Genomic DNA, 26,564 nt, shown 5'->3' with positions numbered 1-26,564 from the left:
TGTACTCACGCTGGTACAAATAAGATCAGGTCTTTAGTGTAGAATCTATTTGAAATGATGCAGGTTGTTTTTATATTTGTGCTCTTTGGTTGAGCTTTATCTTTAGATGTGGGCTCCGTTGCAAAAATGAGGCTGTGTCTGCACATGCTTTTTTATAAGTAGGATGTCTTTGTAATACTGGAAGTCTTAAAATAGCCAAGCAACATGATATCCTCACACATTCTTTTCTAAAGCTGATACATCTGTAGTGGGATCACGCATTACTTGGATATAATTTATTAGCAAAGCAGGGAATTTTTATCTGAAAGTAATCCCTCCCCACCCCCCCAGAAAAATGCAGCTCTGAAAAATAGGGAAGTTCCATGGAAAAAAGTCAGTTTTGCAAAGAAACCCCCACCTCAACTGATTTTCTTTTCCCCATTAAAAACATTAAACCGGGAATTCCTAGCTCCACTTCTCCTGGGTAGACCATGATGAGAGTAGCCAGATCTCTCAGATCTGGGCAGGTCTCCATAGCTGGTACCTAACAATACACCACTCAACCCATGTTGCCAAATAGTGCAAGCTGCCACCCTTCATTTCCACGTTAAGGCAATTTATACTAGCTTTATGGCATGAAAACTTTCTTCATCAAAAGTCTCAAGGAAAATGACAACATTTTTCTCCTCGTTTGTGAGGAGATACGTTATTTCCCAGAGAGCTGTCTGTAAGCTGGTCGACTGGACAACTGTAACAGATATGTCTGTTCTCCTAGAGGACCATAATTCTTGTAACCACTCCCCTAGTTTTGATCTTAACCTGCAACTGGAAAATGCTCTCCAAGGTTGGGTTTCTGTGTTCTGGTTCTAAAGCATTTCATGTACATCCTTGTTTGAAAAATAATGTTTTGGTCTGGGTAGACTGGGTTTAAGATTTTTTGGATAAACAGATTTTCTTTTGCCATGCTATTCCTGCTGCATGTGTAGCATAACTCAGTTTATGACCACATGTAGATGATTTCAGACTACAAGGGTATTTTAGTTATGACATATGAACATATTAAATGATCTATTCTTTCACAGGCATTGAGTAACTGATTCAAAATTCAGTTATTGCTAGAAATGAACAGTGGAAACAGAGGCAACAAAGGACAAATGAGGTCTTTCAGCTACTAGCAACAGCTACCTTTGGCTGCAGCTACATGGCGCTCTGTGCTTGCATGTGGTAAAAGGGCTGCTCTGTGATAATATCATCAGGCAACAAGTGTCCTCAGAACCTGCTGTGAACATGGTGCTTAGTTGTACTTAAAATTCATAGTTTTTCAAACTTGTCAGAAAAAACTGTTAGACAAGTGTCTTAAAAAGGGGGGGGGGACGACACGAATAATGAAAAAAGTCTCAGTTTGATGGCTATGCTGATACAGCAGAGCCTATATATATAATGAATTGAAGTTCCCCTTTCTTCTATGCTTTTGAGTAAAGAAATAATTGCAGGCAGCATGAGGGGAAGAGTATTTGCTTTCGTCCCGACATTTCTGGAAGACACTTTTGACATAGGACAGTAGTGCAGTGTTAGAGCAATCTTAGCTCCTGCACCAGAGAATACAGTATAGTTTTGCAAAAAGGTTTTGATGGGCATGACACCATATACTCCCTCATATCCCCTGCAAAGAATCAGCTGTAGGTAGAATTATACTGGTTTTATAGCAACATCTGAGAATACTTTGAAGCCTTTTGTCATGCTTCAGAGTCAGAAGTTGCCAGCAGTCCATAAGATCAAGTAAAATACCAATGTCCTTCTTCCCTGATAATTGCATAATGTTGGCATCACATATGAGGAATAAGATTTCCCTCCAGTTTACTATGGCTTTTGCTGGACAAAGTTCTAAGCAGTTAAAAATCCTTCATGAAGGAGCAATTTATTTGGTAAGGAGTGTGCTGTCAGTGTGCCAGCATGAACTACTTGCTCGCATTGACTGCAAGAAAGGCAAATAACCAGGGATGTTATCTATCAAAGCAAACACATAAGCCTGAAATGGAAATTTTATTTACTTGAAGGGATGAGGGGGTTAAAAGACTCTCAAGGAATTTGTGTGGTGTAACACTGAGAGACACTTTACTGCTAAGAGTCAATATAGGCTTTGGAAAACAGTACAGAGAATGTAGAAACTAAAAAGAACATTATTTTTTTCTGAGGGTCTGATGGGCAGAGTTTCAAATGAGGTTTCCTTCTCCTTGGAATTTTATGGGATGTTTAAAGAGGAATTGGAGACTGAGGTGCACAAAAGCTTGGGTCTGTCTGGGCCAAACAGCTGGGCCAAAGGAATGGCTTTTTCTAGAAGTCTACTTGAAGGTGAATAGAAAAGGCTTCTGAGAAGTCATTAGCATCCCGAGTACCACAAACCTGGGGTGGAGGATTGTGGCAGGCTTTGTTTATCTTTGATGCAGCCAAAGGAAACATGCCTTACAGACTATTCCTGAGCACTTCGCGTGTGAAAAAAAACATAAACAGGAATATTAACAGGATCAGGACTTGGGTTATAGCATTCATTCATCCTTAGTGTTTATTTTGTGCTTCAGCAGAAATAACAAAGGAATGAAAATTCCTTTTGTGCACTTCGCTTGCTGAAGTGCAGGAGCTTGCCAGGTTACTAACCCTTTGACGAGCAACTGAAGGCATGAAGTTGGGCTATGTCTTTGGTGTGACCCATTCTTACTACTTTGTTTTCTGAGAAACGGCATTTGCTTGCAGTACTTGCTGCAAAGAGTATTTGCTGGAAAATTGACACACTTATTTTTCAAAGACCAAATTATTAGCTTAAATGCTAATAAAACCATTTTCTTACTCTATTTAGTGATGTGAGGTGGTGACATTACTATGATATCATATCAATATGATATCAACACCGTGTTAATATCATAGCAATATTATCCTGGTTCTTGTGTACTGCTGTCTTTAATCTAGATATGCTGCTTGGATCTGTTTTGCTTTGATTGTCTACAGCATATTCCTCTGTGGGTGAATTAGAAATACACCAATAAAGTCTTAATGAAAATTCGATTTATAAATTCTTACTTTGCTCTTGGAATATACAGGAAATGTCAGATGCAGTTTATATCAGTTCTGAGTTTGTGGAAGGTTCCTTAAGGAGATGAACAGGTTCATTTATGAGATGAGCAAGCTGATGGAGCAGGGTAGCACTTAGGACAAACCCTAGCATCTCTTTAACTCTTTAAATAAAGACTGAACACTGCAGAGTCTCCCACTGCTTCTCCCCTTCCTTCTCCCACCTTCCCCAAAGATGCTCACTGCAGTCTGGTTTTTCTCTTGCAAAGGTGGAGGCTGCCTACTTCATCCCTTAGATATAATATTTCCTAGTGTGTGCTCCCATCCCAGAAGTATGCAAGACAGCGACACGAGGGGCAGGGAGGCTGTAAGCCCTGGGAGAGGGATGCAGCAGCTACTTCCAGCTCCAGCCTTTCCCCCTGGCACGTGCCTGGCTTAGGCGCGGGATTCATCCGTCGCCATGGCCGCTTGTCCAGACCTCAAAAGGTGCATCTGTGCACCCTTTCAGGGTGGGCCTCGGTGGCGGTGCTCACACCCTGCACACACAAAGCAGGACTGGCGCCCGTGTTTTCATCACAACAAATGCTACCCCAGTGAGTTTTTCAAAGCCTTTTGCCAGCTGGTTGATGCAGATAGCAGAGCTATTTCGGCAGCCACTGGAGGCAGGGAGAACACTGCTGGGTGGTTTCCAGCGCTTGCGAGCCTCCTGGCCCTGGGAAGGATGTGAGCTCTGGCTGCTGTCTCCTCTATCACAGTGAGTTATTGCAAAGGTTTGAAATTGGTGTCATAACAAATGTTCAGGCTTGGGAAAAACTTTTGAGGTCAGACCTGAAAGGAGGGATAATGCCCTTTTCCCAAGACTGTCTCTTTCCCACAGGTGCCTGTAGATAACTATATGATGCTGAAGCTGATAAGATAATTAAGCTGCTAAAGGCAGGCAGCGTTTAAGGATAAATCTGGCAGTTGCTCTGTGAAGTGGCTTTGGTTGAAAGCTGTGTCCTGGTGGGGTGAGCTGTACAAACCATACTGCAGAGCCAACAAAAACCACCTTTTTGGCACAGAGAAGAGTGTCAGACTGATTCACAGGATCACAAGTAGGTTGTGGCCTGAGAATCGCTTTATTAAGCAAAGCTGTTGAAGTGTGAGCTTGTTTCTTAGGAAAATCAATTGCCCACATTCAGGTTATATAGTGCAGATATATCAGTCCCAGAGGGCAGGTCTCTCAGCAGCCCCACAGGCAGGTGGCTGGGGAGCCCAGTGAGTTTGCTGGCAGCTGACTGCCGAGATGTCTTTACAATCCCTAGACCTATTCAAAACATCCAGACTTTCATAAATAGGTGTTTTCCATTGGGAAAATGTTCTCCCAGAAGTTCTGAGTTATTTATCCATTGTTATTTAACTAAAATAATTGCTCCTAATAAGGGATAGCCAAAACCCTAGAGCTGAGTCAGCACTCCTTCAGGAGCAAGCTAATAACTCGGTGTTAATTCTTCAAATGTTCTCCACTGCTAATTGGTGTTTCCCACCTGAAATACTTAGTCTGAATGAGGAGGAAAAAACCGCAACATTTCATTTTCTGAGCAAACGTTCATGTAACCTAGTAAAAGATGATAGTAACTCTGGGTATTTTTAGGAGTTGCTGTTTAAAATTCAGTCCTGTTGTAAAAGGCCAGATTTCAAGGTGTTGTCTTTTACTTTTATGAAGTCTAGCAGCCAGATGGGAGCTGAATGTGTTGAACTGGGACACAATGCCTAATATGACTAGTTAACCAGTAGTGTAGCTCTGTCTCAAGGTTTGTTTAGATGTTGGCTTTAGACTGATGATAAGAGTTTATGGTTCAATATATAAGCATGCCTAAATCTCAGGCAATTGATATTCTTGAGACTGTGGTAGATTCCTCTAGTGCACTGCCTTGCAACTACTTTTCTAAGAGGCATCTTAGTTTGTGGATTAGCTCTGATTTTAAATCTGGCCTGTGATTAATATTAAACATTTATTCTTATTTTGTTGAACTGGAAAATAGGAAAAAATATTGTTACCTTTGGACTTTTTTTTACATTTTTTTAATTATTCAGTGTTATGTTCAGAAACATTTCTAAACTAAGTTATTTTTTAAATGAAAAATCAAACCATTTCTTAATATTTCTCTTTCCTTCTCTCCAGGCTTTTTCAGTTGAAACTAATCAATAAATCATGTACCTGTCTGCAAATAGTTATAGTTGTACCCAAATCTGCATTTTTGCCAAAAAAATTATTCAACTGAAAAATCTTATCCTGTGTTGTATGAGGTAATTCTGCTTCTTTGAAAGAAATGAGCACCCTAGTGTAAACGCAGAACAGGATGTGGGACATTATTCTGTGTGCTTTTGTAGAAGAAACTGTTTGCCTGCTAGTCAAAGATCATTTTTCAGAGCTGTATGGGCCTGATAAAACTAGAATTATATACCCTTGACTTTTATTGGTTCGAAGTATAATTAAATAGAAATGAGTGGGTGCATAAAGTGTATTGATGGAATTAGGATTTCCAAACAAGGTTTTGTGGAACACAAATGTCCAGAGATGTTGCCTGACAGTGCTGTGTGGGACACGCATGAATCACAGCAGGAGCAGGGTAGAAAAATCAGCTTCCATCAGAGAAGAGCAGCCTATTACACTGAGAAGAACACCATGGTGCTATTGAAAATTAACTTGTATGTTACCAAGGAGCCTCCTAGGACCACAGAATAAAAATGAAGGTGCCTCTGGAAACTGGAAAGATGAGAGGCAAAACATGACCTTTGGTTGTCCCTTTAGGAGAATGGGGAAAAAGCTGGCTCCTGGTGGCTTTGGTGACCAAAAAGAGCATTACTCCTGTACAGGTTCCACAAAATGGTGATTGCTGCATTGATGGGAGGTTCTTAACAGAAAGTTTGTTTATTTTTGGAAATAGTAGGACTAAATAGTATTAAGAAAGCAGAGGAGGAGACATTTTTGATGGTTTCAGTATGGTTCAAATAGTTTCAAGAGGATGGAACTTTCTGAAGTGGCAAACTTGGATTAAATGCATTGTGTGGAAATCTTGCCCTATTCAGAAGTCTCTGTCCAAAGGCTCAGCTTTGGTGAGTGGTTCCAGGGCAGAAAACCTGGACCTGGTGTTGTGGCATCAGTGTCGGGAGTAGCAGGGGTGGTTTTCTTGGGGTGGAGGTGATGGGGCTCCTTTACAGAGCTGTTTTAACGGGATTATCTCTAATCCCCATCATTTCACCCATCTGATCTGTCAGGTGGCCCTATACACGTGAGGGGCAGGAATGGGCAGCTCAGCAGCAACATGTGAGCTGGCTCCGCTGCTGATGGTAAAATGCAGGAGGAGCACTGGTCTGGGGTGCGGGAGAGGCAGAGCACAGGAGCCTCAGGAGAGGCTGCTGGGCAGGGGGGAGCAAATGGTGAGGAAGGTACTGCAGGACATGGCTAGCCTTGGTGGGGAGCGGCAGGTTTGTTGCCAGTGGAAAACTTGGACTGTGCTCCTTTTCTGCTTGTTTTCAGGCAGACCAGCTTGCTTTCACCTCTCGAGCTGAAAGAGTGACATAGGAAGGAAGAGCTTTCTCACGATAAGAGCAGGAGCCTATGCTGCATGTTCCCCCTGTGGATCAAAACAGGAAGCGTTTGCTGGCAGCATCCCCTTCTACGTCTGCATCGCTGCTCTCCCCTGCCCGACGCTTCGAAGGTGTGTTCTCGCTTGACCTCCTCCCTCCAGGTTGTCATGAGGTTAACACAAACTCGTTATCCCATCATTTTTGTGATCGCAAGGGGATTTACATACAGACTGAAGAACTGCGAAGTATATAGAGAGGAAGGAGTAAGTGTAAAGTATAATCCTGCTTGGCTTTAATTTTTCCTCATTTGGCTCCTCAGTCACTTCTCCTTTTTCTCAGTGGGTCAGTGTCCAAACTTACTCTTAAGCTTGGTTTGACCAACCCAGCTTGAACCCTCAGTAATTTACCTCTCCAAAACTGATCACGGTTTCCTCTATCAATGCCTGTATGATTACAGGAAGAACCGTACTCTGGACAGGGCTGCAGGAGCACTGAGTGGGGGGATCACCTCTTCCCTCAGCCTGCCAGCACAGCCCAGCCTGCCTGCTGCAGGGCACTGCCGGCGCCCACCACCGCCCACCCCAAACTTGCTGAGGGTGCACTGCATCCCACTACCCAGGTCACTGGGGAGGAGGCTCAATAGCATTGGCCCCCGCAGCCTCCCCTGAGAAATGTCACACGTAACTGGTTACCAGCTGGACTGTGAATTGGTGACCCCTGATCTTTAATCCCAAACATCCCTCCAGTTTCCCAGCCTACCCTGTGGTTCACTCAGCCTGTCCTTTTTTTTTAGTTTGGATGCAAGAATACTGCATGTCAAAAGCCTTGCAAAAGTCAAGGTATACTTTACGATTGCTAATCTTGACATTTGTTCTTTTATACATTTTTTTTACTTTTTAAAACACCTAAATGTTTAAAAATGCAAGCAAAACTTATTTGAAAAAATCCCATACTCAAAAAGTAAAGGCTATATCAAACTTCAATAGCTTTCCTGCAAGACATTTTTAAGTATTCTCACTTGTAATTCTCAGAGGCTTCCATTAAAAGTTTGAGACAATAACGTTTCTCCGTGGTGGCTACTTTTATATTTGCAGTACTTAGTGTTACTAAGCAAGGGGTAAAATTATTATGATCGCTATCAGAGTACAGCCTAGAGACAACTAGGGGATGTGGAGCCCCAGAAGAAAATGCAGAATTACTTGCTGTTGGTTGTTGCTGGTGATGCTCAGCTGCAGAATGAATGGCAAGATATGAAGTGGTATTTTTAACAAAAAATAAAGTAGACATAATAAAACCAAATCAAGACAAAACAAGAAAAAGCTCAGTATTGATTACAGAGTGTTATAAGTGAGCTTTTGCTTAACAAAATATCAGATGTTGAATAAATATTACATTCAACTTCGGATAACTAGAAGGGCAAATTTTTTGGGAGGGTTTGAGGTAGAGAGCCTGAAGAAAATGATTAAAATCTCCTTCAGTCTCTTTGTACTTCTGTGCCAACTTCTGTTACACCAGCTTTTCTTCGGTCATTTCTAGCCACAGCTGGAGCCTTTGGAGGTAAGAATATTCATCGTACCACAAGCCCCGGGCAGCAGCTCAGGCTTCAGCTCAGCAAAGCACATGCCTGACGTGAAGTCTGCCTTTCTGATCTGCAAGGCACATGAGTGCTGGCTGGGAAGTGCCTCAGCCCTGGGGTTGCCTTAGTCCTGTTATCAGCAGCGCGACTCTTGGCTGCGTGGAGGGGGAAATCCCACGTCTCTGGACTGTGGCGAGAGGAAACTGTGAGCAAAGGAAACCTTCCTCTGCGCGGGGCATGAGGAGCCCCGGGGAGACCTCCCCTGCTCCTCGCCCTCTGTCCCAGTGCAACCAGCCAGCCTGCAGCTTCAGGGTAACACTGTTGTGCTATCAAAACATGAATGACTACTTGTCGCTTATCTCGCCAACATATTTTTAAGCCTCAGCTGAAGTCAGCACTCCATACTGTCTGGGTTTTAATCTGCTTTGTTTGTGCTCTCACGGGCAGGTGATGGAAGCCCTCTCCAAGCAAAAAGAAACACTGATTGCTTCGATCTCTTCCACTGAGCAGTTACATTTTGGCTTTGATTCCTTTTCCTTTTTTAAGTCACTCTTGCTTTTGCATTGTTTTTAGTTTGCATTGTACGTTGATCGGTGTACAGTCTTCTCCAGATACATCCTTCTATCCCTCCTCTCTCTCTCTCTCCCCTCTAGACTGTGCTGTCAATACAAAGCCATATAAATTGACTTGTTAGTCAAAATACATCTTTACAGCTTTTGGTAAAGCAGAGGATGATCCAAGGAGTTTTTCTGAGCTTTACAAATATGGCAAAGCTATTTTTTTGTAGTATGTTCAGCATGCCATTTCCACATGTGATCGCACAGATTTTCTGCTTCATCATGCAACTGAATAAGAACATTTTAAGTACCTCAAATAAAAACAGAGGGCATTTCTGGAAGGTTGATATAGGATCATACCAACTGTAACAGGTCAGTGTTGGTTTGCTTGAAGAGGGAAATGTTTGAGCAGTGATTAGGGCTATTCTTAGTGCTAGCTCTTACTGAAGCTCGCAGTCAGTCAGGTAGAGCTGGATAAGCACCAGGAGCAAGTTCCAGCAGATAACACAGAAATCAGTGGCCATTGTCAGTGTTTCCAGCAGCACTGCTGTTTTCTTTACTTCATGGCAAAAGAAACAGGACTGAGTGGCAGCTTTCGTTAAACTATTTCCTGGCAGCATGCAGGATAAGCTTATTTGGAAACAAACATATTTTTCTAATCCCTGGCTGAGAAAATTTGACATCTATCCTTACGCATGACATGACTGCTCCAGCAGGCTTTCCTACACGTATTGCAGCCAGACCTGTTACTGCACACAGTGTTGTAAATATATTGTGGTGGTGGTGGCCTGTTTCTGGTTTTCTTTCCTTTTTATTTTTCCCTTGGGTTTTTTTCCCTTGCTCTAGTATATGTCTTGCCTGCCTGTAGAGAAGAGTACTAAACTGATGCATGGAAAGAATGGGGTGTATATATGTATTTTTAACATCTGTTTTATTCAGGTCCTTCCTTTCTGACCCCCAGGGAAATCCTCTGTGTGAAGACACCTTCCTGCACCTGAGAGAGGGTGTATTTTCTGGCACTGACCAGAAAGCACAAGGCAATCTGAAAAAAAATTCCTCCTTACTGCCTTCCACAACTAAAACTTTCATTTTCACACACATGACATCAGAAATTGGATTCTACAAGTTTTAGTCACAGTGGTAAGATATAATTATGTGGATCAAACGAAGATACAGTTTTCCTTCCCCTCTGGGAGCTGGGCTAAAATACCAAAACGAATAAAAAGCTAGCTATAGAAAGTAGAGAAAATGCTTCCCTTTGCAATAGCCTGTTCTCACAGCTTTTAATGCATAAACCTGTAACAGATAGGAGGTTTTGTTTAAGACGTACATTGTTGCATCAGTAACATGTATGGCAATTTCTTAGTCTACTAGAGGTGTCATAGTTTTTTCTTTTCTTTAAATAAGTTTGTAGCAGACCTTCTTACTCTGTCAACATGTTCCTGATGGACTGTTTTTTTAGCTTATGTTATTGTTGCTTTGTGCTTGATGGCTTGATAAGAAATACATTTACTGTCTGACTGCACTAGAAATACATTTGCAAGGCGGAAGTAAAGATGGCCATTCATGAGCAGCATGAACAAAGGCAATCTACAGCAAGCTTTTACACAGGGAAAGAGCCAGAGAGCTGGTGAACCATTACATCTGTGGCACTTGCTTAACAACGTGCTTAAGAATAACCCATTGACTTTAGCTGCTACTGTTTTGGTACAGAATTGGTCAGACTGGCTTTGTCCATCCTGACTATAAGAAATGTTTGCAAAAAAGTATTCTGGAATTCCACCCCTCTGGCTTAGTTTTGAGGCAAGGTTCATAGAAAGGGATGGCCCAGCTACTGTCTGACGGATGGATTTGGGCAGGTCAGCAGTAAAGCGAGGAGCAGGATGTCAGAGGCAGGCCTGAAGATGACCGTGTGAGTTTGCCTGCATGCTGGAGTCAATGGGAGGCAGCGTTGGCAGGTGCTGGCATGGCAGGGTGGACCGCAGCACCGGGTGCTTGGGGTCAGGCCAGCCAGCAGTGCTCAGCATTTTTCACTAAAATACACGTTTTTTATCTGGAGTATGTCCATTGTGAGCGGTAGTTGTGAATGAGTTAAAGTGCTCTCTGCTCTTTTTTTGTCCAGGTTATCAAGCACCTGCAGATGCAAGAAGGAAAGCGGTATTTAAAAGCTGTTGCTATTGAGTTATCACGCAATATGTACTGATAGCTGGGTGCTCCAATTTCAGCCAGGACACTTGAAGAATCTGAGGGTTTGTGGGATGCCTCTGTGTGTATGTAAATGCCTTTCTCTAAATCCTAATCAACCCTTCCCTTTTCTCCACCCGTCAATGTTATTTGAGGCAGCTGTAGTGCAGAGAGGGACCATTTCATGAGCTGTAAGAACTGTGTGTATATTCCATATATATACCCAGACCCTCTCTTCTGCATACTCAGGGTTTTGAAGGTCCTGCATCCCCAAAGTGCTTGAGGGGTTTCTATAATGGGAAGTGAATCATGGTTAGACTCAGGCACATGCATTAGGCTTATGCTGAACAGCTCTATGTTACACAGCCCAGCCAGTGGTGCCGCAGGTATGGGTCAGCCTGTCGTTTCTGACTACGGGCTGCTTTGTGTCTGGTTGTTCCCTCTGCATTCAATGGCTATTCCCCCAACAACTAGCATCCCAAGCTGTCATATGTTCTGAAAACCTTTATATATCTATGAAAGCATGGGAAAAGCTGTGTCCTGTCATGGATGACGTAGAATTTAAGCATAAACTACAGGAAACCCCAGACTGGCAATTGCATCAGCATCTGATGACCCTTCCCAAGCAGAAGCCTGCAGCTCAGAGCCCCGTTCCTCAAGGTGGGGATATGCCTTGCACTATAGCTACTTGTGCCAGGGAATGGGAATAAAAATGTGACAAGTGAGCATATGATGTATGCAGGATTTCTTTGTCCTTGCTTTTTTTTTCTGAAAAAATAAATATAGAGGGTGAGAATGTATGCATTTCCATTTAAGAAGAGAAGCACAAAACTTGCTGGCCAGTGTGAGTGTGTGTGAGAGAGGGAATCAGTGTAGCTTTTGCCTACCTTGGTAGCGAGCCATTTTATGATTTTTGACATATGTTAGGTGTACCTAGAGACTTGTGTTAAGGTAGCTTATCTGAAGCTACTTGTGGACTGTGCTGCTGTCAGTAGCCCAGGGTCTTTGCTGCCTCCCTGCTTAATAGCGGACGCCCCCTTTCTCAGTTGTTCCCTGAAGGAGATCTTCACAGCTTTCTCGTAGTGACCATGCCCTTTCCTCTGCTGTTAAGGAGCTAAAACTTGTGTGAGCAGTGCATTGCCCATCTCTGTAGACAGCTGTGCCTGGTAATGTGCTCGGCAGGTCCTCCTCTGTCCTGAATCTTGCCCATTGATGTTTTGCCCACTGTGTTTGATGGACTCTGCGCTGTATTTCTCATTCCCAAAAGCAATTGCAGATTTTACAAATACAATACACAGGCGGTGTTTCCGTAGCTTGGTCTCTCTCTGCACAAATAGCTCTTTCCCCAGGAAGGATGGACAGGACCTGCTGCAGCAGTGGTGGCAACGTGTCCTGGCCATGGGCTGTGGGCTGAGACACAGCACGAGGTGAGACGTGAGCCTCTAGAGGTCCCTGACACACCAGGGCTGGCAGCGAGAGGGACAGGGCTGCTCTGGGCAGGGTGTGTACAGCCCTGTGCATAAATAAGACAAAGAGCAGAGCAGATTTTGTGCTTGAGATCTGCTGCAAAGACATGAATGAAATGAGAGGCAATGACTCGTCCAGAGGAGACACCTGAGGCCCGCAGAAGTACTGTACTGCTCTGTGGCTGATAGCTTAGGCTGCAGACAAGCATAGTGCTATGGGATGGACGTTTAATTCATCTGGCAGCACAAAACTGCCATGGAAGGTGCTGCATCTGTAGGGCCTGGGCATGAGGCTGATGTTCTGAGGAGCAGACAGGGGCAGGGGGAGCCTCCTAACCACAGTGACCTGTGGGTACCATTGGAAATGCTGCCAGGTTTGCCATGTAGCTCTTTCCCCAACCTCACCTGCCACGTGGTGAAGCAGAGCGCTGTTGCTACACGTAAGCAATGCCTGGATTCCCAAAATCATCAATGCGTCAGAAGAGGGAACAATTAATTCATTTGTACAGCACCTTCTTGCGCCTCCCTATAAGAAACCCCAAAGGGCTGAGAGAAACCAATAACCCTCTGACGCCAGCCCAGATTCACCCCGTGTGTGTGAAACCACCCTGTATTGATACAAACAGTGAAAAGTGAAGAAGAGTGTAGTCAGGCAGGGAGCTCTGCCCACGGGTGGAGGAGGGAGCTGTGGTAAAGGGGTATTTCGGCTGGGTAGGACCTGGGGTCCCTAATGCCTGCCATGGGGTGACCATGTGCCTAGCTCGGGCACCTCTCCTTGGAAAAGAAAAGCTGTCGGGGTTACAGGGATGTCAGCCAAGGCATGCCTAGTAGTAATGCATAAGGACTGTTCCCTTTGTAGTTTATCACTGTAAAGTTTGAGCAAATTTTATCTTCTAATGTGTTTCCCCTTGAAGTCACCAAGTTGGACAAGAAAATAAAGCTCCATAGTTCACAACTGCGAATGTGTAAATGTTATTGAAAAGCCAGGACGTGGTGGGGGATAATGCCGGTGGGGGACTGTCCGTCTCCGCTGACCTGGGCGTAGCTGCCTGCTTTTCTCAGCATTGTTCCTCCTGCACTTTGAGCTGGGGGGAGAGGAACTCCCACCCCGCGGCTCCCACTGCCCGTGGCCCTCCCGCCCGCCCCTCCTTCCTCACCCACCCTCTACGTGAGACTGGCTGCCTTCAGTCAGAAAATCTGCTGGGCTTTGCACAAACGTCTTTTAATGTAAATATCAGAGGACTATAGAAAGCCTCTCTGTTGGTGTTGGTTCTTCCGAGCCATACTTTCAAAGTGCTGACTGTGTTGGTTCTTATCATAAGTCAGTCTCAGCAATTAACTTTCTTTCGATCACTTGGGTGTGTGCTTTTTTTTTTTTTTAAGTACACTTTTAATAGTAGATGAATGTAGTGACCAAATACACAACCATAAGATTTTTAATTTAAAGAAAATGATAGTTAATTTCCTTGTAAACTGACCAGACATTATCATACTTCTCCATACAAAAGAATAGTTTTAAATCGCAATTTTATAGAGAAGACTAGTAATGAGGAATATTACTTTAAAATAGGCAATTTATGTGTGTGTAGGAACATATGAAAATTGGCATACAGATTTTGAGTACAATATGTTAAAGTCTGATGTGGGTTACCATGCTGCTTCACATAAACAGCTGTATGAGTGATTGAATAAGTTTTTTTGCCCATATAGGTACGGTACCTGGGTGCTGATGCCCCTGGATGTGTAGCTAATTAGGTATGGGCCAGTGCTGCACCTTGTTTCTAAGGACCTGTGCTCCTGACAGCCGCATGCCACCGTCAGTCTCTGCTATTCAATCCCAATGGACACAGAAGACTTTTTCACTCATTAGCAGACAGATGCTTGACGGGACTCACTCCCTGAGCTTTTGTGGCCTTTCCCTGGCCTTTTCTCTGTCCCTCTTGACAGCACTGCATGTCATGGAAAGTTTCTGTACCACCCCAGAAGCATTCTGCTCCATGTGGTATTAGACCCATCCTTAGTGAAATATAAGGGAACTGGATCTGTAAGCAAAATCTGAGCTTTTGTTTTAGTGTGAAGTTTAGCACTTGCTATTAATGATTTGCATTTTACAAACTCTCAGCAGACTAGAGCATGTCCCATCGCTCACAGTAGTCAGGAACGTCTGTGCTCTGTTTTGTTGAGCAATGTTACATTTCTGGGGTTAGCCCTTGTGAGTCACAAGCCACGATTTCTTTTGCTGCAACCACGAATATTCAAAAAAAAATCCCTCTCATTTTAGGGAGTTAGATCGCAAGCTTCTTGCAACATATATGCAAGCTGCATTTTTAACATAGGATGAGGCAGAAGTGTTGCTGTAAACTTTTTGATGAAGACGTGACCAAAATGCTCAGCTTTTCATGCTGTCAGTGGTAGTGCAAGGACAGCACTGCATTTGCTGGTAACTACGCCAGTTGGAGCTCTTGGATACATTTGCTTGGCAATGTTTTTGATATGTAGATCAGTATTTTTGTTATTTGATGAAGACTAGACATAGGTCAGACTCATATAATTAAAGACTAGGGGTTATTTATATATAGTACCTCCAGTGCTCCTCCTTGGAGAGCTTTTGGGTAAAGCTGGGCAGGTATAACTATGGCTGTTCCATAATTGCTGAGGTTCAATCCAGACATAGAGCTCCACTCAGATGCTGCTCACTGCAAAAGGAGGTTTCTGTCATGCAAAACTCAGGATTTCCTTTGCATAGCATCTCCCTCACAAGCATGTAATTTGTAGCTACTACGAGATTTCTTATTCCATCCTCAGAAAATTGCCTCTCTTGCTTTCAGTAGCTATACAAATCGCAAAATATTGTTTTGTAGCGCACTTGATGCTGGCAACTCACAAACGTTTTCTTACACCATGGTAAATGCAATGTAACTTAAGACCAGAAGAACTTACATATGAATCAATTGAAGGTCTAGCCAGCCCAGCGTCCTCTAGCAAGCAGTGGCCTGCAATAAGTGCTTAAAGAGGAGGATGAGGAACAGGGGATGTAGCAAGTGATTATCCTCACATACAGTAATTGATAGTTTAAGAATTTCCTGTGCTAAAGTTTGCATCCGGACCATTGTGTCTAATAGCCACCAGCGGGTTTATCCTCCACAAATCCCCTTTTTTTTTCAAAGTCCTTTTATGCTGTGGCCTCCATAACTTCCTGTGGTAATGAATTCCACACTTAATTAAGAAGGTATGTGGAAAAAGCATTTCCTTTTGTTAAAGTGTGATAATTTCTTTGGGTGCCTCCTTATTTTTGTATTGTAAGAAGACATGAAAAATCATTCTCTACAAACTTTTTTCATGGTGTTTATCATTTTGTAGTCTTCTACCATAGTCTCTTCATGGTTTGTATTTGTGGTATTTGATTTTCATTTACACCTCTTCTTGAGCTTTGTCAAGTAGTCCACTTGAAGAAACCTAAAACTAACTTGATTTAATCAGAATGACAAACTAAAAAGGTGAAAAGAAAAAATGAATTCCTGGACTCCTCCATCTGTATGTTTTTAGGTTCTACATATATGATGAGGTGGGTTGGTACGAACTACCTGCAGTCCAGAAAATACACCTGTATCATTGCTGTGTACAAAAGTGTAATTACATTATCTGCTTTGACCTATATTGCTTTCATAAAATTTCTTTTATTTGTTTTGTTTGATAATCATTGAGCTCTGATGTTTTTTGTGTACTAGCTTTCCTACATGCTTTTGGCTAACATAGTCTATCATTATGCATATCTACTTGAGGTTATTTTTTCACCCACATATATTATTTTGCGCTCATTAGAATTTCATCTGCTACTTTCTTCAGGTCACTCTGCTGTTCTCTGCTTTGATGTTCTTCAGCACATCTCCACAGGCAGTTTTAGGCTGGATAAGCCTATGTCAAATCAGTTTTATTATTTTGAACAATTCAAGTCAGGAAGGCTGTAAACCAGCCTCTTTACTGGTCTGCTGAGTGTATGTGGGCAGTAGTAACAAGTATGATTTAAACCATCACTCTTTACCTTTTTGATACAGGCTATTCTTCCAAATGTAGATTTACACGAAGACTTTAAAGTCTGTGCTTGAACAGAGCAATCATCTGAAACCTGTCTACACTGTTCAATCAGGTCTTAACACCACCTACTTCTTGAGTGAGGCAGAGAAGCAGTCCGAATGCAACTTTCCCATTACCAGGCAATCTGAGTGCAGACAGGGAATTCCTCTCGTGGAATGGCAAAAACCTTGCAATCCTGAACCTTTTCAGTGGAGAGGACAAACATCCAGCTCTGCCCAGCTCTGGCTATGAGAAGCTGAAGGTTCAATGTGAAGAAGGATGTTCCTACTTGTCCTTCTCCTGAATTCTGTAAACTTTCTTAATGCTTTTCATATCCTACCACCCCATTTTGTTTCTGAGTAGTTGTATTAAAGGCTACTGTGCCTGAGTTCAGCCATCATCCTTTGCTGCTCTTTTGGGTTATTTTTCATAACACAACCTGTTTGTTTCTGCAGGCAGTGCATCCAAACAGGTGCTTTTCTGTGCCACTGTCTGTCCAGAACAGAGGACCAGGGTCTGCCTTTGCAGGAAGATCTCCAGTGAAAAAAGCAAAGGTAGAAATGAGGTCTTTTAATGCTCACCTGGGCCCCCAAACACCTTCAGTTTGTATTGCTGTACAAATATGTGCATATGCTGTACAAAAGCATATAGTCTCTTAAAAAGAAAATTGTCTTACAAGCTGTGTATTAGCTCCCCCAGCATAGAGGACACACACCTCTGCTGTTCCTAAAACTGTTTTTGTAGCCACCCTTCATGTGAAATGGGTTGTTTTCCATAGCTGGGTTACATGTACATCATGAGAAGTTGATGTATGTGCATATAGCCAGCCAAATAGGAGGAGCTGCAATATAGGATGATGACTCTGGCTTTTTTATTTGCTTGTTTACAGGTAGCTTTTACAACCCGTCATTATGTTTGTGGTTGACTTTTGAGAGTATGGGTTTTAATTTACTTCCCTTTATACATGTGGATGAGAGAGTATGGTGGGCATGTCCTTTTCTGTAAAACATTACCATATCCTGGAATGGGAAGAAGTAGTTCTGTCAATATTAATGCACCTACCTTTCCTCTCCAGAGGTTTGCATGCCTAATACAGCATTAAATCCAGTAAGAGCACTGGCTTCTGTTTTTTTGAGACCAGCATATAAAAGAAGTGATTCTGAACTGTCATGCTGAGACAGCACGTGCTGTTAGAAGTTACTATATTTCAACATTAGAAGCAATATAGAAAGTACAGAAGCCTGACTGAAGATGTATTTCAAGATCTTTTTCCTTCTAGTGAATAATATTTACTTTGTTTTAATTGAGCAGATTTTTAAAGATCATTATATTTAAAGTAATTACCACCAGTTTAACTCTTGTACTAACCTTGCTTTCAGATTAAAAAAAAAAGAAACTTTATCTTTTTTATGATGACAGATGATAAGTGAGTTCCCTTATGTATAAAAATGGAGGATCAAAATCCTTCAGATCTTTCTTCTGTTCCCATGCATATGTTAAATACTGAGAACATAAAGGTCTACAAGCTAAAGAAAATAAAAACAGAGAACCAATGTACTGAAAAATTCAGGGCACAGCTTTTTTTAAGGGAATGATTAAAATTATTTAGTGAAAGCATGACAGCATTATTGTGACTAATGTAGATTGGCTGTATTGGTGGACATCACTGAAAAAGGAGATTTTTGCAAAAGAGATTTTAATGAAGAGAGAGTGGTAAACGTTGCATGACTTTCAGCTAGGCAGGTTTTCTAGCTGGCCTGTCCAGTACATGCATCATTTTCTTCCAGTTACTACCCGCTAGAGAAACCTGGTGTTCACTCCTCCTGTGATGCTAAGCGTATCAGCACTCCTGGAAATACCAGTTGCTAAGAATAACAAGAGAAAATAGAGCCAAAGGGCTTAATGTGTTAATTGTTTGCAAAATGTTCCTGATGCCAATTTCCTTACTTTCTCTGCGAGTTGGGGCTTCTTGTTAAATCCATGGAAATCATCCTTGCTGTTTCCATAAAATGTAGGTACTTTATCTGAACTGAAACTCCTCTGCGGTTGCAGGGTGTGGGTGGCAGAACGCTGAAATGCCTTTCAACTAATCTCCCCAGAATCGTGTTTACAGCATAACGCAATAGACACAGTTTTGGAATTACACTTCCAACACAGCTGTCATGTGGGAAATCTCTGGCTAGAAATATCTTTATGGGAATGGCCTGGAGATAGCCCACCAGTGCTGCTATTGTCTGAGGTCTCCTTTTTGCTAGCTATGGGTCTGCTGAAGAAAAGGATGACATGTGAAGGAAAGAGATGTGGGAAGAAAAACTCTTTGTAGCAATGGTAATAGGGGCCCTGCCAGCTCCAGAGGTAGGCTTGCTTATTTTGTGTAATCAGAAGAGGCTGGAAAAAGATGATGGCAAGTGAAAGGATTTTAATGGGAGGGATGAAGCAACTGTTTTTACTAGCTTATATCTGAAAAGCTGGATTTGTGTGACACTGATGAGACATCTTGTCCCCTTTATAGCTTCTCTCAAACCTGAAAACTTCTGCCTTCTAACACTTTGTGTATGCTCCTTGGGGTCTCTGAATGTGACAATGTAATAGTGTTATTGATGAGAACTCTGCAGAGTCCCAATTTTAAACAGTCAATTTTGCTCAACATAAGAAAACAGAAATTGTGCTTGGGCTTATTCCTGTGGTTCATTCAATCCAGTCCAGGCTCTCAGTGGCAGTGGTCAGTGCCAGAGGCTCTGAAAGCACAAAACAAACCGGCCCCGATGAAAGATTTGAGATAACTTGTCTTCCTTCTGCCAATAGTTAAACTTAAATGTGGAATCATAAGCTTTTACATAAGGTATAAAAGTAATTGCATTTTTGAAAACTGTGGTTTTAGGGTTTTAGTGTTTGGGTTGCTAAGTAAAGCCTTCAGAAGTTAGGATATAGCAAGCTAGTGTTTGCCTGTGAAGCTGTAATTCCACCCCTCACTTTTCAGTACACAGAAGAGGTAGAAGACCTGTAACAGACCAGCCACTGGAGTTTCAGCCAGGTAATGTAAAACTAATGGCACAGGGAATTAAAACTCCAGTCCACGGCCAAGACCTGCAATGGGTGTGCTTAAAACATGGCTCATTTTAAGGCAATTTCATGTCATATACACGAGATTAGTGAAGTGACTTCAGGCTCTTGCAAGTCATCACCTTCAACACCAGGTCATTCAAGGTTTTGCTATTGTTACTGTTGCTTGTACAATGCCTCACTTTTTGCTACTTGCTTTTAAACATTATTTTAAAGAAACCTTTTAAGCCTTACTTATTTTCTCAGTCAGCTTGAACTTCAGGTACCGATAATAAACACTTATCAGAAAGGCAAATCTTGACAAACCCGGCTGTCTCTGCCAGGCTGTGCGCTATTTGCCGGTGCTGCCTCAGTCAAGGACATGTATTGGAACAGATCTCTTGTGCTAAACTATCTGGACTCTTTGATAGCCTTGTTGTCTGCGTGTCCCACATGCACGCTCATCCTGATTATGCTTACAGTGAAGGTGTAGTTCTTGTCTTGTGTGCATCAAACTCTTTCCCTTGCATCTTCCCGGGAATGAAGCGATTGCCATTATCTGATTCTCCCAGGGAAATGAAGTTGAGGTGCAAGAGGGCAGCAGTCATATCCACTGACAGGCCTGACAAGAAAACGTAATGGAGGCTTAAAGTAAAGAGGGAATAAAATTGCATCTGTTACCATTCCTGAGGAAACTTGTGTGTTGAGAAAACGGAGCTCAGAGGCTAAGTAAATATGAGACAGGTCTTTTGGGGGGAAAAACAAAAGGATTAAGTTGGCTAAGCTATATCTTGTCACTCAGAGAGTATGAAATGAGGGATTCTTCTCTTTTTTTTTGTCTGCAGCTGGGTTATATTTCTTTCTTGCTTCTGTATCTCCCTCTCCCAGAAAGCTGCTGGTCATATGGCTTCAAAACTGTTACTGCGCTCAACACCAAGACTGCTCTGTAGACGTAGGGCTGCCAAACAAATGAAGGTCTTGGTTTTCCATGGAGGACTTACAATTCTATGTAATCACAGAGGGCACTGGAGGGAGGAAGGTGGGATAGAGAGGTCGTAGGTGTGTATTGGGGTGTTAATACTAAGGCACAACATTACTTCAAGGCAGTCCAGCAGGAATTCCTGTTTTAGCTAGGAAAGGCCTAGTTTTGGTCCTCATATGATCCTGCATTGAGGTAGGTTTACTGGCACAAGAGGAAGGAGAATTTAAAAATCAAGTATTCCTGATATCTGTATGGTCTTTGTAAAGATTTTTTGTTTGAGTGTGGCTATCTCTGTCTCTTTCTCCTACAAGATCGATATTGTGTTTTTCAATCACCTCTACGTTGTGTGGGTTGATAAGCAGCAATGTTTACTGTGTTGCTCAGCTCTGAACAAGCTATGTTGATGTTGCAGGTCAGTCAGTGCCCATCCTGGAATGAAAGTCTTGCAGCCCCTCTTAAGAATTGTCATTTCTGCATTGGGGGTGAGAGACAAAGGTCATAAAGTAAAAGGGACTGGCCTATATACTTTATCTTCTTTTCCTCAGTTACATTTGTATGTATGTTTGACACTGTTTATTTTGCAGGTGTGTCACACTGAAAGGTGAAAATTGTTTGAGTTATGGACTAGCCAACTTGCATTGGTGTCTTTTATTTTGTGATCTTCAGTAACCTTGCCAGGTTGGTAGATTCTCTGAGGTCTCAAAAATTCTTAGGAAATTTTTCAAGTTCTCTTCTTTACTCATGTTTAATATCCAGGAAATATTTAAAAGTCTAAAAACTTAAGTGTTGTCTTGCTCTTCTACTGGAAACACGGCTCATTTGGTTGCTTGTCAGCTGCCTTGATCCGTTTTTAAAATCTTTATGCCAATATGCTCTGTTAGCTATAAAACTGTTGGCATTGACTTAGTTAATGCTCATAAGTTTTTTTCTGGTTGGCTTATTATTCTGTTTGTGTTAAAGGTGACCTACTTGGGTGGTAGCTGCCACATGTGAGAAGCGTGGACAGTAACTTATGCAGAGGCTCGTGGTGCATAGAACTGACCAGGCATGGCCTAAAATAACCCTGAGCTGGACTGCTCAGCAAGGGGTTGTCACTTCAATGCTTCAACAAGTCTTCCCGAGAGAGATGGCCATATGAAGAATTTCCAAGGCCTGACAAAACCTGTCCATGGAGGTAACCTTTGAGATAGATAGCTTCATTTGCGCACTTGCCATTTTGGCCTTTCACCTTCATTTGCAGCCCTGCAATTCAGTACTTTTGAATTTCCAGTTCAGTATGTATTTTTCTGTCTGGCGGAAATTATACTGGTTCTCAGTTGGTGCATTTGAGGGAAAAGCCAGGGGGGATGGGGGGAAATTAATCAATATTTTCGTGTAGCAGATGTTTCTTTTGAAGTCAGCACTATAAATGAAAGTGATAGTTAAACCTCAAACACAGGTTTGATAACAAAATACCTAAGCCTATCAATAAATCAGCTTCTCTTCTAAGAAGATTTTTTTCCCTTTGAAATTGGTTTACAAATAGTGTAGTCTCATCTCATGTGATAAAGAGAGGATAAAGTTTGTGCCAAAAACTTCACAAGACCTCCTCCCTGAGTGCAGATGAATAGATAAATGAGCTGAAGTACTTTTAGAAAATAGATTCTACACAAAATGTGGGAGACCTCACCCTCACCCCCCCTCATATTTAGAAACTGGAATCCTGTTTTATTTTCCAGGGTGAAATATGTATTGGTATTTTACATTAACCTTATTATACTGAGTTTATTGGTCTAATGATCAAGGACGTTTTTGCAAGAGAGCTGTAGAGCTCTAACAAAAAGTCATGATCTTTTTCAGCCTTGAGTTACTGGGCCAAAGAATAGTCTTTCTTTTACACTTCTGTGAGAGGGTGAAGGTCTATAATCTGGACCATGCAGAAATTCAATGTGGTCAGAAAACAGCTTACAGCCAAAAATCCTGAAAACTGTGATGAGGTAAGTTAATAGAGAATACTCTCTGAAACAAGGAGCAAATTACAGTTTCACCTGAAAAGATGGCCCCAGACAGCTGAAGAGGTCCCTAAGCTACCTAATAACTCAGCCTGGCAACCATTGTATGTCTTATGCAAGGCAGCCCCTGGTTTGTGTGATATAATTGTAAATTAAATGAGTTTTTCAATGTGACAATCTTTTACCTGAGCACAACTCATTTTGCATTTAACAGCATCCAAAAAGATGTTTTCTTCTTTCACTGACGGAAGCTGAACCCAAAAGAGATAAGGCTTTGCATATATCTGTCTGCTCTGAGAGCCATACCAATAAGAACTGGCTCCATGTTTTCACTGTAGGTATTTCACAGAGAGACTGGTTTCCTAATTCCAAATCTCTTTCCTCCAAAAGAGAAAAAGGCAAAACAAAAATCTAATCCTGCCTCTTGGGCTCAAAGCTGTGCAGCTGATTGAAATCATTATGCCATGTCTGAGATCTAAAGTAAAAAAAGTCCCTCATACAAAAACTAAAATTGTCTGATTAAGTCTTTAATGTGGTATAATTACCTGTTTAAAGGGGAGGACTTAATTTTTGGCCATTTCATGACCCCTTATAAGAAAATGCAGACAAAACTCCTGAAACCCAAATTCTGTCAAAACACAGCTGGCAGTATAGCTGCCAGCCGTGTATTCTTCTTACAGAAATAACTGCAAGGTTATTTATTAGCCTGGCAACATAAAACATCCTGCAAGCCCTAGAGAGCTCTGAGTATCTGCTTACAGACAGAATCCAAATGTTGGGTTTATCCACAGGAACATCCCCTAGGATGTCCTCAAGACATGAACCCCTTACTCTTCCCACAGGCCAGGTTTTGCTGTCAATTTTTGGTATTCATGGCAAGTGCTTGTGGGAAGGCATATGTGTGTTAGTAGATGACATTCTTCATTAATGAAGCTCTTTCCCTTTACGTTTGGGTTCTTCTCTCTCTTCTCTCTGCTTATGTGAAGCTCCCTTTGCTGTGTCCTATTTGACCTATGAGTCCTCAAGCTCTAGAGAAAGCAAGGCATGTGAGGGATAGAATACAGGTAGGTAGAGACGGTTCTATATTATTTCCTGTTCTGAGATTTAAGTAATGGAACAAGCTTCAGGTAACAGCTGAAGCTGAATGTTTGCTTTTTACTCTATGTCATTGTCCACTGGTAGTTTATTATTCTACAGGCATTGTTCAGCTTCTCATTTTGAAGTACTTTTCGAAGTTTTTTCATGGCAATCAGTTAAGACTGTCTTTCAGGGCTACCTTCCTACCTCTTCAAGTTGCTGAAAGGTTTGTTTGTGTAGAGGAACCAATCTTGATCCTTTTACAGCTGTCACAGTCTGCCCATTTTAGAAGTTTTTAAGGTTTGCAGGGATCATCACATTATTTAATTTTTTTTTTTTTCACAATAATTGTTTACATTCACCTATATGCTCAACATCAAACCTATTGCCATATGGAACCAAAACATTCTTTTCTTCAGAAAATTGAAACGTGCTGTCCTCAGAAAAAAGGGAAGATGCCAGCAGTGCTTGATGCCTCTGCCAGTACAGTGAAGTGTGACTGGGTAACACATGTCCAGATAATCCAAACCGACGACATAGCCCTGCTTTAAAAAAGAGCGAATGATTCTCCCCCACTACACTTCCTCCCAAACTGATTTGAAGGACAAATTACTGCTCTCACTCAAATTTTGAGGTTAATGTAAGTTGGGGTAAAATAATTCTATGTTGTCTCAGAGTTCTTGGTAGTGTCTCCAGCTCCAGCTAATTCCAAATGTTTTTAATAGATCCTAAAAAGCAATCAAGAGCTAACCAAACAGAAAAAGCAGCTCTCAATCCATTTCTGTCTCATGTGCCTTAGTAAAGTTCTATAGATGGGTCTTCACAATATTTTCTACCATTACTGTCGGTAAAGTTCCTATGCAATCACCAATGGGTCTTGCTCTAGGCTGTGCTTAAAGGCTCAATCCAAATCTTCTCTTGCACTGTAGGGTAAGGTTTGGTATGAGGTGCTGAGTACACATCCCTTTCAGAGTTATGCTGATGAAAAACAATTGGGCTCACTTATGAGCTGTCTTTCCAAGAGGAATTACTTGTCACATACTCTATTTTACAGCCTGTCCTCTTTGCTGGGGAACAGAAGGATGAAGCTCAGCAATCATTAGCCTTCCAGTGCAGTATGTAGGCTCTTGGCACCTTGGATCTGTAATGTACCACTTAGCTTTCTGGAGCAAAAATTGAGAGCACTGTGACTCATATCAGCGAAAGGTGCAGACGGACTCCCTTCCCTCAGGGAATAAGAGTAGTTGTGTGTGTGCATGTTGGGGGGAAAGGGAAGGAGGGCAGGGAGAGAGTACTGAACTTCTGAAGCCATACTGGTTCCTGAAGCTGCCTCTTGCCAATATTGAACTTTGCAGTGAAGATTACAGCAAATGTTTGACTGATGGATAGTTTATCTTCATTTCTCCATCCTACTGACCATTTTAGATTTGCACTTGGAGTCTGTGCCCTCATGACTATTGGTCAAGTAGTTCACATCCCATGCTTTTGTGAGCAGCCATTGCCACCACTTCCTGAATAGGGCACTACCCTGTTGTGAGAGTTCAGCATTTCAGACCTGCGTGACTGCAGAGTGGCCACTTAGGTTTTGTTTTGACAATGAAATTACTAACTTGGCAGATCCCAGGGGAGAAAAGGCATGGGTAGTTTTGGCACTGATGAAGCTAGGGTAGGTATGCTCAGGGCTCAGTACTTGGGAATTTCCCTGAGTACCTTGAAGCATCCTGCAACCTCTTGTGCACGTGGGATTTAACAAGTCTGCTAACTCCATGTAAGAAACCACTTTTCTATTTAGCAAAGAAATTGCTCTTGGGAGAGAGCAGAACCTGATACCAATTTGAGTGGGATTTGATCTCTTTTTGTGCTGTGTTTCAGTTCTTTCTTATGTTACATAAGGGATGCTAGTCAACTAGGTTGTGTTAAGTAGTACCATTATTTCAAAACAGGCTGGGGATGCTCTGCTGCAGAAGGAAGAATCAACATAGTTCTGAGATCAGCGCATGACTCTACATCCTTTCATTGGTGCAAAAGTAATTTGTTTCCAGTTTTAGTGTTGAAGTAGAGGACTCTCACAGCTGGGAAACTTTATGGTGAACTTGGTGCTCTTCTGTGGTTAGAATGGATGGAAAAGATATTTCAGACAAAGTTTCAGAATTAGGGAAGCTGCACAGCCACTCTTGGATTTGGGGAAGAAGAAAGCCAGGTGGGGATCAAGAGAGGATACTTAAACCTGTAGAACCCTATATTGTTTTGTTCCTTCCTATAAAGCATAGTTACCATGGTGTTGAAATGCTTCATTTGTGAGCTGAGAGCTGTGGAATATGAACAGTAACCTGAAATATTTTAAATGTTTTAAATCTTGGTAGAGTCTCAAGTTCAGTACTCACCTTGTTAGAAAGATTTGATAAATGATATGTGCCCTGGATACAGATCCTATGTTTTGGAGCAGTTTATCTCCCAGATACAGTAGGTGGAAAAGAAAAGGAGTATAATAACGAAGAAAGACAACATTCGGCTACAACCCTAAATTTCTGAATGTAATAAAGATTGTTTTGGCCTATAGTAATATTAAGATCAGGAACTGTCTGAGGCCATAAATAAATTTTAATTAGTGTGATCTCCTTCAGGATTTGAACTCGAGTTTCTAACATTAGTAAACATGAGTTCTATCACTAACTGTTGAATTTTTTCCCCCTTACTGAAAACGTGGAGAACAATTTGAATATCTGCATTATATGCAAGGCTGTAGTAGAATCTACACACATTTGGCAGGAATAAATGGAACCCAGATTTATGAAATTATGTATTTATGTTTGCTGAATGTATTTGTCATTTGTCTTCCTTTAGATCATGTAATTCCAGTATTAAGAAAAGCATATTCAGTAGTCATAAACATATTTATTTTGTAGGCAACACAGCAAGCTGTGCACTAACATCCATAATACTTGTGTATTTGCAATGACTAAGTAGTGTGCCAGTTTTCTTTCTCACACAAAAGCA

The sequence above is a fragment of the Gymnogyps californianus genome, chromosome Z (assembly GCF_018139145.2).
Source record: "Gymnogyps californianus isolate 813 chromosome Z, ASM1813914v2, whole genome shotgun sequence".
Lineage (NCBI taxonomy): Eukaryota > Metazoa > Chordata > Aves > Accipitriformes > Cathartidae > Gymnogyps > Gymnogyps californianus.
The sequence above is the reverse complement of the archived record's forward strand: the minus strand, read 5'-3'. Positions refer to the sequence as shown.